The sequence below is a fragment of the Phyllobates terribilis genome, unplaced genomic scaffold (assembly GCF_046119375.1).
Source record: "Phyllobates terribilis strain yellow unplaced genomic scaffold, ASM4611937v1 Scaffold_1__5_contigs__length_1240528914, whole genome shotgun sequence".
In the NCBI taxonomy this organism is placed as follows: Eukaryota; Metazoa; Chordata; class Amphibia; order Anura; family Dendrobatidae; genus Phyllobates; species Phyllobates terribilis.
Genome location: NW_027362761.1, coordinates 699,084,281 through 699,096,457, shown reverse-complemented (window position 1 = coordinate 699,096,457; position 12,177 = coordinate 699,084,281).

The following is a 12,177-nucleotide window of genomic DNA, read 5'->3' as shown; positions in this document are numbered from 1 at the left end:
GGTTTCAATCAAGTATCTCAGGATGCCGAACATCATCCTTAAGACTAGACGTGTTCTAGGCTTTTTCTTAGAGAGTAGATAAGCCATAATAATTGTTCATTGTAATTTCTCCCCGAATCATGGATCCCGCTAGATGGACGTACCAACGTATCTCCATGTGGTAGCAGCAGAACAGATCTGAATAGAATAAACAGTCAAAAAAGAAAAAGTGAGATAAAAATATAAATCTAAGGCTGAGTTCACACGATGCGTTTTTCGTGCGTTTCCGCGGCGTTTTTGCAGTTGCGTAAACGCCGCGAAAAAGCATGAAAAACGCATGGTAGAAGTGCAGCAATGTTCCCCAATTGAAATCCGCATGTGCTGTGCCCATGATGCGGATTTTTCCGCAGCGTAAACGCTGCGGTCAAAAATCCGCAGCATGTCAATTAATTTTGCGGAAACGCTGCTCTTTTGCCGCCATTGACTTGCATTAGACCGCATTGAATCCGCATCACTGTATATGTTGATGCGCTTTTCATGCGGTCTAATGTGCGGATGGTACCCGGGTGTGGATGAGAGGACTCGCATCCAGACCCAGGTACCATTAAAAAAAAAAGAATAAAATAAAAAATACATATATTCTCACCTTCTGACGGCCCGCGCTGCGTCCTGCCGGCTTCCCGGGCACTTCGCGGTTGAATGAAGGACCTTCGCTGACGTCAGAGTCATGTGACGGGTCACGTGACGCTGACGTCGGAAGGTCCTACAGTCTTCACTGCCGGCAGCCGGGACCGATGAAGCAGGACACCGGGGGCCATCAGAGGGTAACGTATAGATTTATTTTTTATTTTTTGACATCACACACTATATAAATCAATGCCGGTTGCATGGATTTATATAGTGTGAAGTTGACAAGCACTTTCCAAGTGATGCTAAAATCGCTTGGGAAGCGCTTGTCAACCCGCATGCGGAAATGAAAGTGAAGACCGCTTCATTTCCGCATGTCCCTGGCAGGAAACCGCATGTACAATCCGCATGCGTTTTTTCCTGCCAGAGAGATGCAGAAACGCTCAGGAAAAAATCCTGAGCATTTCTGCATCGTGTGCACATACCCTAAGGGATAAACCGTACCGCGGGAATATTAAAAAGAGAGTAAAGGATGTCCCGTTAAAAACAGCGCAACATTTTTACAAAAAAGACTTGAAACTGACCATATCATTCTGTCCTTTAGGGGAAATAGTGTCTAATATAACAATCCACCGAGTCTCTCTCTGAAGTAGTTTCTTTTTGACATTACCTCCCCTAATGCCCATGTGTATATGGTCAATGCCCCGAACAGTTAGGCCTCGTGGGTTGCCTTTATGTTTTTCCAAGAAATGTCTTGGTATTGTTATGAGAGCTGTTGGGTCGGTACATACCAAGGCATTGTTAATGTCTCTAATATGTTCCTGAATCCGTATTTTGAGGGCTCTAGTGGTCATGCCTATGTAAATTAAGCCAGAAGGGCAGGTAAGATGATAGACGACTGCTTCAGTATTGCATGTGATATGATGGACAATGCGAAATGACTTTTCTCCGCTAGAATTAAGGAAATGTGATACTTTAGGGACAAATTTACATACCGAGTAGAGATGAGCGTTGTTCTACTCGAACTGTTCGCCAATCTCAAATTCGAGCTGTTTTGGGCGGTGTTCGAGCCGTTCGGCGAACACGAACAATTTGAGAAAAATTCGGCTGTTCGAGGTTATGTTCGATAACTGTTCGTGCACCAAAATCATAACTGGATTTTTTCTCAGTAATGATGAAAATTAATGTTAATACGCAGTTTGAGTGTACAGCGGGGTAGGGGGAGGGGCAGGGGATGGATCTCTGCAGGAACAATGAAGATCTCCTTTTTTTTTTCTCTTTCCCGCATTTGCAGTAGGGAGGTGCAATCTGTCAGCCTATCAGCAGCGCACACACGGAGCGAAGTGCTTTTTTTCACACAAGCAAGGGCATGTGTCATTGGCAGTGTATGTCACATGTCCTTGCCCTATAAGACCAAGCCATTTTCCCCGTCGCCACCATTTTCTCACTGCTGCAGCTGCGTGTTAGACGGCACCGCTGTTGCTGTGTGCGCTATACCTTGTTAATTTCAAGCCAATTTTCGCACAAATCTACAGATAGCTTGGGAGTAGGGAATAGTTGTGATTGCAGTCCTTTTAAGGACTAGGTTACAGCATTTCCTACGACTTTTATCAGGCAGGTCTGTGCTCTTAAATAGATAGATTGTGGGAGTAAAGACTAATTGTAATTGGAGTCCTTTTGAGGACTAGGTTACATCAGTTCCTATCAGTTTTTGCCAGGCAGGTCTGTGCCAGTGCTGTGCAAGTTTTTTTCACAGCATTTGGCTGAATCTAGCAAAGCTAATTCTTTTTGGCCTATTGCAGAGTGTGTTAGTCAGTGGAGTAGCCTATCTGTGTTGCAAGATATACCACCTGTGTATAGAATACCAATTTTTTTACTGCACCTAGTGAAGTAAAATCTTTTGGGCATAGCATCATTCTATTAGTCCATCTATACTGACCTCCATCAGGTTGCAAATTGAATATAATTTTTTTCTGCATCTAGCTCTGAAAAATATTGGGCTTCTAGTTGTGTGTGGGACTTGTTCTATTAATCCATCTATACAGACCTCCATCAGGTTGCAAACTGAATATATTTTTTTCTGCATCTACCTCTGAAAAAATATTGGGCTTCTAGCTGTGTGTGGGACTTGTTCTATTAATCCATCTATACAGACCTCCATCAGATTGCAAACTGAATATATTTTTTTCTGCATCTACCTCTGAAAAAATATTGGGCTTCTAGCTGTGTGTGGGACTTGTTCTATTAATCCATCTATACTGACCTCTATCAGGTTGCAAACTGAATATATTTTTTTCTGCATCTACCTCTGAAAAAATATTGGGCTTCTAGCTGTGTGTGGGACTTGTTCTATTAATCCATCTATACAGACCTCCATCAGGTTGCAAACTGAATATATTTTTTTCTGCATCTACCTCTGAAAAAATATTGGGCTTCTAGCTGTGTGTGGGACTTGTTCTATTAATCCATCTATACAGACCTCCATCAGGTTGCAAACTGAATATATTTTTTTCTGCATCTAGCTCTGAAAAAATATTGGGCTTCTAGCTGTGTGTGGGACTTGTTCTATTAATCCATCTATACAGACCTCCATCAGGTTGCAAACTGAATAAATTTTTTTCTGCATCTACCTCTGAAAAAATATTGGGCTTCTAGCTGTGTGTGGGACTTGTTCTATTAATCCATCTATACAGACCTCCATCAGGTTGCAAATTGAATATAATTTTTTTCTGCATCTAACCCAGCCAATAGTTTTGGCCTAATACCACAGTTTGGCCACTCAGCTCTGCTCGGTTCCCATCCATTGTTTTTTTCTGCAAACAACTCCAGAGTTGTGAATTAGTTAACCACCAAAATGAGTGGAAAAAGGCCTGCTGCTGGTGGAAAGGGGAATAGGCATGTTGGGAAGGGGAAAAAAGGTTGTGTCCGTGGGGTAGGTGTTAAAGCAACAGTAACATCTGCAGAAGAAAGACCATCTTCCAGCCAAACTAAAATGTCTACTTCTTTTAGCGGACAATGTGATAAGATCCCTTTCTTACGGCCACGCCAATCGCTACAAATTCCAGATGAGGCACAAAAACAGCAGGTGCTTCAATGGATATCAAGTGCTCCTTTAAGTGGGCTCTCCTCCACATCAACTTCAACATCACAAATACTCCAGTCCTCAAAGGTGTCACCCCAATCGCACTTGCTTCCTCACACCTCCCAAATCTCCAGCTGCCCATCTGAGTATGAGGTAGAACAGATGGTTGAGTCTGCAGAGCTGTTTACTCATACTATAGCCTGGGAATCAGAGGTCGACTCCAGCGCTTCTGTGAATCCAGACGAGGAAATGATCTGCACTGATGCCCAGAATCTTTATGAGTCGGATCCAGGACCAGACGCAGAAGGTTCTGACCATAATGTAGACCCTCATTCCCAAACTGTAACTCCTGTTGGTGGAGACAATGAGGAAGACGATGATAAGACTTAAATACCTGATTGGAGCGACAACTTTAGTTTTTTGTCAGGGCAGGAACAGGTTTGCTCTGAGGACGACGGGTGTGATAACGCACAGGGTGATGATGATGAGGTTGGAGATCCCACTTACTGTCAACCCACAGTCAGCCAAGAGATGAGGTCAGCAGAGGAGGTGGAGGAAGATACTAGTGACGACGAGGTCAGGTTGCGCCTTCCTGGACAGAGACGTAGTACTGGAAGCACGTCAACAACTGCATCCTCAAACACAACTCTGCCTCTCACCACAAGTCGTGGTGGCTCTTCAGGTCGCATGGGTGCTAAGCCTTGCATAGCCTGGGCATTTTTTCAGATCGATAAAGATGACCCAACTCGTGTTATCTGTAACATTTGTCAGCAAAAGCTAAGTAGAGGCCAAAAAATACATAGTTTGAGTACTTCATGCATGAACCGGCACATGGACATGAAGCATAAGTTGCAGTGGGAAGCTCAGTGTGCTACAATGCGGCCTAGCCGGCCGGGCCAACCACCGTCTGCCATATCTTGTGCATCCGCGGCCTCTTCATCCTCTGTGACTGGGGGGACAGCAGTCACACCTGTCATCATTTTCTTTGGAGGTGGTAACACCAGCTGGTGTTGAGCGCTGTCCGACATCGATAGCACCACCTTTGGATCAAGGCAACCTAACATGTCCGCCTGCATCTTCCTCACAGACCGGCAGTTTGCCGGGGACACCCTTATCAACCCCATCTAAGCACAATAGCCAGCCCTCGGTCCCTCAGATGTGGACAAGTAAAAGACCATTTCCTCCTAGCCATGAGAAAGCTAAGAGGTTGAATTTCACCATCTGCAAGCTCTTGGCTACAGAAATGCTGCCTTTCCGCCTGGTGGACACAGAGGATTTTCGAGACCTTATGTCCGTCGCAGTGCCCCAGTACCAGATGCCCAGTCGGCACTACTTCTCAAAGAAAGGTGTGCCTGCGCTCCACCAGCATGTCGCACACAACATCACCGCTTCTTTGAGAAACTCTGTGTGTGACAGGGTGCATTTCACCACAGACACTTGGACGAGTAGGCATGGACAGGGGCGTTACATGTCGCTGACTGGGCACTGGGTAACTATGGTGACAGCAGGACAAGGGGCTGCTGTCCAAGTCTTGCCGTCCCCACGAGTTGTGCGTCAATCCTCTTTATGTCAAAGTTCCTCCACTGCTTCTGCCTCCTCAACCTCCTCTCGGTCTTCCACCTGCACCCAAAGCCTGTCTGGTCATGCCACAAGCTTTCTAACTGCGCAGAAGGGATCCTGCACACCTCCTTACTATGCTGGCAGTAGGGCTCAACGTCATCAGGCGGTTTTTACATTGAAATGTCTGGGAAATGTGAGTCACACAGCTGAGGAGTTGTGGTCAGCTCTGGAGAACCAATTTCATGAATGGTTGTCTCCACTGGACCTGAAACCAGGGAAGGTCGTGTGCGACAATGCTGCTAAACTGGGTGCTGCCCTTCGCCGGGGCAATGTCACACACGTGCCTTGTATGGCTCACGTGTTGAACCTGGTTGTCCAGCAATTTTTAGCCCACTATCCCAGACTAGATGGCCTTCTGCAGAGGGCACGGTCGCTGTGTGCTCACTTCCGCCGTTCGCATCCCGCAGCTCAGCGACTTACATCTCTACAGAAGTCGTTGGGCCTGCCACTTCACCGGCTAAAATGCGATGTGCCTACCCGGTGGAATTCAACTCTGCACATGTTGCAGCGACTGTGGCAGCACCGACAAGCCCTGGTGCAATACGTTCTGACGTATAGCCTGGGCCAACGAGATTCAGAGGTGGGGAAAATCACGCTGGAGGAGTGGTCTCAGATCAGGGACCTATGCACCCTTCTGCACAGTTTTGAAATGGCGACGAAGATGTTTAGTGCTGACGATGCCATTATCAGCATGACTATTCCGGTGATTTACATGCTGGAGCACATGTTAAACAGAATTCGGAGTCAGGTGGTGGCACAAGAGGAGGTGGAGGAAGTAGAGGAGGAGGAGTTGTAGGCGGAAGGGCTAACATCTGCAAGGTCCAGACGGTCGGCAGCACCAAGGCGGCAGGCATGTGAGGGTGGGGGAGATGGTTTTACCAGTGCGCATGATAGCAGCCAAACTAGTGAGGAAGGTGCAGGAGCCCAGGAAGAAGTGGAGGACGAACTGATGGAAGACTCATCAGATGAGGGAGACCTTGATCACATTTCTGTTGTGCGAGGTTGGGGGGAGAGGACAGAGGAAGGAAGCATGATTGTTACCTCGCCACCAACACAACAGGGACTTGGTGCTCCTGGATGCGCAACACACATGAGTGCCTTCTTGCTGCACTACCTGCAACATGACCCTCGAATTGTGAGAATTAGAAATAATCCTGACTACTGGGTTGCCACACTGTTAGATCTCCGGTACAAAAGTAAATTTGCAGAAATTATTCCTGCCATAGAAAGGGATGCACGCATGCAGGAGTATCAGCAGAGACTGTTGCAGAATCTTACATGTGCTTTTCCACAAAATACCAGTGGTGCACGTAGTGAATCTCACAGTTCCAACTTGCCAACCGTGGGACCGTCAAGTGTTCAGCACTCAAACCGTAACAGAACCACAGTATCTGCTGGTAACATCAATTTTGCGGAATCATTTCACCACTTTTTTAGCCCATCCTTTGCAAGGCCACAGGAGACAAGAAGTCTGACACATAGTCAACGCCTAGAGACGATGGTACAGGAGTATCTCCAAGTAAACATTGAAGCCACGACTGTGTCACTGGACCCTTGCTCTTTTTGGGCTTCCAATCTGGATAAATGGCCGGAGCTAGCCACTTACGCCTTGGAGATCTTGTCATGCCCCGCAGCCAGCGTTCTGCCTGAACGTGTGTTCAGCGCTGCTGGTGGTGTGCTGACAGATAAGCGCACGCGGCTCTCCACTGATAATGTAGACAGACTCACGTTCATAAAGATGAACAAATCATGGATCCGAAACGACTTTTCTACCCCTGTGTCATCCTGGGGAGAGTAAAAGCTTGATGATTGGTTAAAATCACCCTACCAACCGTTTTAAGCTTTCAAATTACTAATCATGTCTATCTGTATCTTGGCTGGAAAATAATTTGGGCTTTGTAGCAGTGTGCAGCACTGATTCTATTAGGCCATCTATAATAAGCTCCACCAGATTTAAAATTACTAATCATGTTTATCTGTATCTTGACTGGAAAATAATTTGGGCTTTGTAGCAGTGTGCAGCACTGATCCTATTAGGCCATCTATACTAAAGCTTCACCAGATTTAAAATTAATAATAATTTTTAGCTGCATCTAGCCCGGAAAATAATTTTGGGGCTCCGAGATGCGCAAGACACATAAGTGCCTTCTTGCTGCACTACCTGCAGCATGACCCTCATATTGTCAGAATTCGAAGTAATCATGACTACTGGGTTGCCACACTCTTAGATCCCCCAAACTTTTCGATCAACCTTTTCATTTTAATAAAGACCAAAAAAATGGTCATTTTTGAAATTATAAGCATTAGCACGTTGTTAGAAACTGAAATCAAACAGTTTTCAACTCAAAACTTTATTCTAGGTGATGTTACATTTTCACATAGGACCCCTTGTTCGAAAGGAGCTTCTGAACTCTCTCGGCCATTGAATTTGTCAGGTTTTGGATGGTTTCTGCTTCAATTGTTTTGCATGAGGACAGAATACCCTCCCAGAGCTGTTGCTTAGATGTGAACTGCCTCCCGCCATCATAGACACTCCTTTTAATGATGCTCCAAAGGTTCTGAATGGGGTACAGGTCAGGGGAGCATGGGGGTCACACCATAAGTTTGTCCCCTTTTATGCCCATATCAGCCAGAGATGCAGATGTTTTATGTGCAGCATGAGATGGTGCATTATCATGCAGAAAAATGATCTTGCTGTGAAATACACGGTTCTTCTTCTTGAACCATGGCAGGAAGTGCTGTTTGAGAAAATCCACATACATTATGGAGTTCATCTTTAGCGCCTTCAGGGATCCTAAAGGGGCCGACAATCTCTCTCCACATGATTACAGGCCAAAACATTACTCCACCTCCTCCTTGTTGGCGCTGTAGCCGTGTTTGCGTGGGGTGTCCATCAACCAGCCATCCTCCACTCCATCCATCTGGACCATCGAGCGCTGCACGGCACTCATCCGTGAACAAAACAGTTTTGAAATCAGTCTTCATGTAATGTTTGGCCCACTGGAGCCGTTTCTGCTTGTGTGAAGTGGATAGAGGAGGTCGACAGGATGGCGTATGCACAGCTGCAAACCTCTGAAGGACCCTGCATCTTGTTGTTCGGGGGACGTTGGAGGCACAAGCAGCTTCAAAAACTTGTCTGCTGCTATGACAAGGCTTTTTTGCCGCTGCTCTTTCAACCTGACGTAATTGCCTGTAGGAAAGAGTCCTCAATTTGCCCTTATCAGCACGCACACGTGTGTACTGTGAATCAGCTACATACTTCTTGATTGCCAAGACACTTCATCCTGATCATCGCACAATGTTGATTGTAGTCATGCCTTGACCTAAACACTCCACAATTTGTTGCTTCTCAGCAGCCGACACATCCTTTTTCTTTCCCATTTTGGCAGAAAATGTAGGCTGCTTAATAATGTGAGACAGCCTTCTTAAGCAGTCTTGCCTTTCATTGGACACACCTGCCAAACTAATTAGCACAGGTGTCTGCAATTGCTTACAGTGATATAAAGAGCCCTGACACACATCACCATCAATGAGTTTAACTGACAAACAAACAAATTCTTCCCTTATCACTCCTACATACTTTTTGCACAATAATTTGGAACGCAGTGTACATGTGCTTTTCCACAAAACACCAGTGGTTCACGTAGTGAATCTTACAGTTCTAACTTGCCAACCGTGGTCTGTATGGAGTTGTTCAATAAAGGGCCCAAAATTAAGATAACATAGATGGGAGAGGTCTCTATGAATAGGAATTCCTAAGTATTTGATACCCTGTGAGGGCCAGGCAAAGGGAAAGTTGGACTGGATGGAATCCTATATGGATTTGGGGAGGGAGACATCGAGGGCCTCAGACTTCGCTGCATTGATTTTAAAATTTGACCATGTAACAAAGTGATCTATTTCGGCCATAACAGCATGGATGGATATATGTGATTGAGTGATATATACTAGGACATCATCAGCAAATAGAGAGCACTTGTACTCGGTGCCTCCCACCTCAATCCACCTAATATTGGGGTTATGGCGAATTGATGAGAGCAGGTGCTCCGTCACTAGGATGTATAAGAGAGGGGACAGAGGACATCCCTGCCTTGTCCCATTGGTGATTGTGAAAGGTGATGAAAATGTTCTGATGCACCCCCTGGGCCTTGGGACACCCGGAGCCGGACCCTTTTTGGTTGATGCTGGTGGTTGTAGTCTTCGTGGCGGCGACCCGGTTCCGTGGCTCAGGGTGGTCAAACCAGTGGCGGAACTATTTATGTGGTTTTGATGTTTAAATGTCCGACTACGCCACCCGTGGATTGCGGTCAGAGTGAACCGCCGCTGCAGGGCAGACCGCTGAGGCTGGTGTTGTGGGTGCAGCAGAGCGTAGCATAACTCCCCACGGGAGGATTATAGCCTCAGGGCAGTGTATGCGGAGGATGGGGGTGATGGTGCAGGGCAGCAGCAGTAACGACACGGAGTCAGTGATGCAGTCCAGGGCCTTTACTCACAGTTCTTATTATCCAGACCACGTCTGCAGGTAACGGCTGCCCACGTCGTACTGTGCTCACCAGGTGAGGGGCTCAGACAACTCCCAGATAACTTTGGAGCGCTTCACAGGACCCCCTTTGTGTGTCCTTTGTCTGGCCTTTCTTACCAACCCTTCTGTCCGGCTGCCTCGGGCCTCCTCTTGGTAAACTTGGCGCCAGTTTCCCTGACCCTATGTGGTGCCTTCCTAGCGGGTGTAGCGAGGGGCTGCGCCACATAAAATGTCACAGCCTCCGGTTTCTAGCTGAGGGTCGTTTCCTGCCTCCACTAGTTTCGGGGACCGGTCTCCCCCTTTGGCCTGACCCCTCCACGCAGGTGGATTCGGGCGTGCGGTGGCGACTCGCCCGTCCGCACCCCTGGGATCCCTTCATTCCTCGTTCCTGGAGCCTTCTCCGCTCCTCTTCCTTCCTTCTCCCTCTTCCAGGCCTGGGCCTCTGTTACTAGGCCCGCCTCCGGAGCAGAGCTCATGCAGAGCCCCTGCTCCCTGCCACTTCTGCTCAGACTTCTCTGCACTGAACTAAGATGGTGCCCACCTTTTATACTCCCTTCTCAATGCACCCAGGAACTGCTTCCTCCCTGCTCCTGCACTACAGGGTTCCCCTTCCTCAGTGTTCCCTCCCCCCACTCCAGCCAGGGACAGGGACTGTCGTGCCCATCTCAGAGGCATATTGGTCACCCTGCCCCACGGCAATGTGGTGTAATGCATGCAGGTGTCGGGTCCTGATCCACACTCCATCCTTACCTGAGAGTGAGATATCACACCTCTGGGTGAGGTGCAATACCTCTGTAGCAACCGAGCCCTCAGGGTGCTACAGTTCCATTTATCTTCAGCCTAGGTGACGTATTGTGATACAGGGCCGTGATTTTGGCTATAAAAGGGTCCCCTAGACCCCTACCGCAAGCTTTTTAAGAGAATCATATATGGCGTGCCAGGAGACTCTATGGAATGCTTTCTCAGCATCCAACGAGAGTATCTAATTACAAATTTTTAACTGCATCTAGCCCAGGAAATACTTTGTGCCTAGTAGCAGTGTCTGCTAGTCAGCGGATTATCCCGGCTGTTAAGCAAGCTACACCACCTGTAGTTTAGACACTTAATTTTTGCAAAGGAAATGCTTCGGGACCATGGGATACTCAGTGAAGAGCATCAGGAGGCACCCCAAGGCATAGGGGCTGGGACTGGCAGTAGGATGCCTTGCGGTGGACAGCCGAGCTCGATCCTTATAAAAGCTTTTTAACTGCAGCAGCTTTAGTGGACGCTACTGGAGCTGGAATTACGCGGCTGCTGGCATGAGACTTGCCCTCCAATAGATCCTTGTAAATGGATTTAAAGTGTATTCATTCAAATTAGAGAGACAATTTAAATTAAAAAGCTTAGAGCTGCCTCCACCACAGGGGGGCTCGCTCGACCCACCAGCGGACAGGCACCAGTATTGGGAGAGGGGGGCTGGCCATCAGGGTTCACCGCGGCTCTGGCACAAACCCGGCGACACGGAGGTGGCACGGGCAGGAGCGGACTGGCCGTGTCGGCTTCTCACTTTTTGGATTTTAGAAGGGCATGACATGCCTATATCTGTGTCTCCCCCTCCTTTTACTCCTTCACCTCTTTTATTTTCGCATGACTATATGTACTTGTCACTTTTCCATGTGTTAGTTATGTCTTCTGAGCAGTTTGTCAGCTTTTGGACACCTTTGAAGGTGTTTTCTATGTGTTTCTATGTGTTTTTGTTTGCCTGCCATTGGTTTTAACGGTGTTCGAAGGTGTTCGACGAACAGTTCGACGAACAGTTCGGTGAACACACGGGTGTTCGACGAACCGAACGAACTCGAACACTACGGGGGTGGCTCAACACTAATACCGAGCATCTGCCATATGAAGAGCTTCCCCATGGAGGACCTTTCTGTCCGGTCAAAAAGGTATTTTTAGGTGGTATGTAGTGACTGTTGGTTAATAGATCACCTAGCGTATTAGATTTCCGCCAGATCATGGCTGGGCGGATAGGAAGCTGACTTTTTAGATCTTTGTCGGTCAATAATATTGGCCAATGTTTGGTAAGTATGTTCCTAATATCGATCCAGTTGCTATTGAACGTACTGATGAATCTAGGATAAGTATTTTCTAATGATTTTCTTTCCTTGTTAGGGTTTCTGGTCAGGAGGCTTTGTCTATTCGAATTTTTTGCTCTCATATATGCCTTATTAATGTCATTGATTTTGTAGTCTCTATTGAGAAATCTTTTGGAGAGGTCTTGTGCCTGAAAATCAAAACGATCTTTGCTCGAACAAATATGACAAGCTCTTAAGTATTGTCCGATAGGGATAGAGCTTTTGAGTTTTGG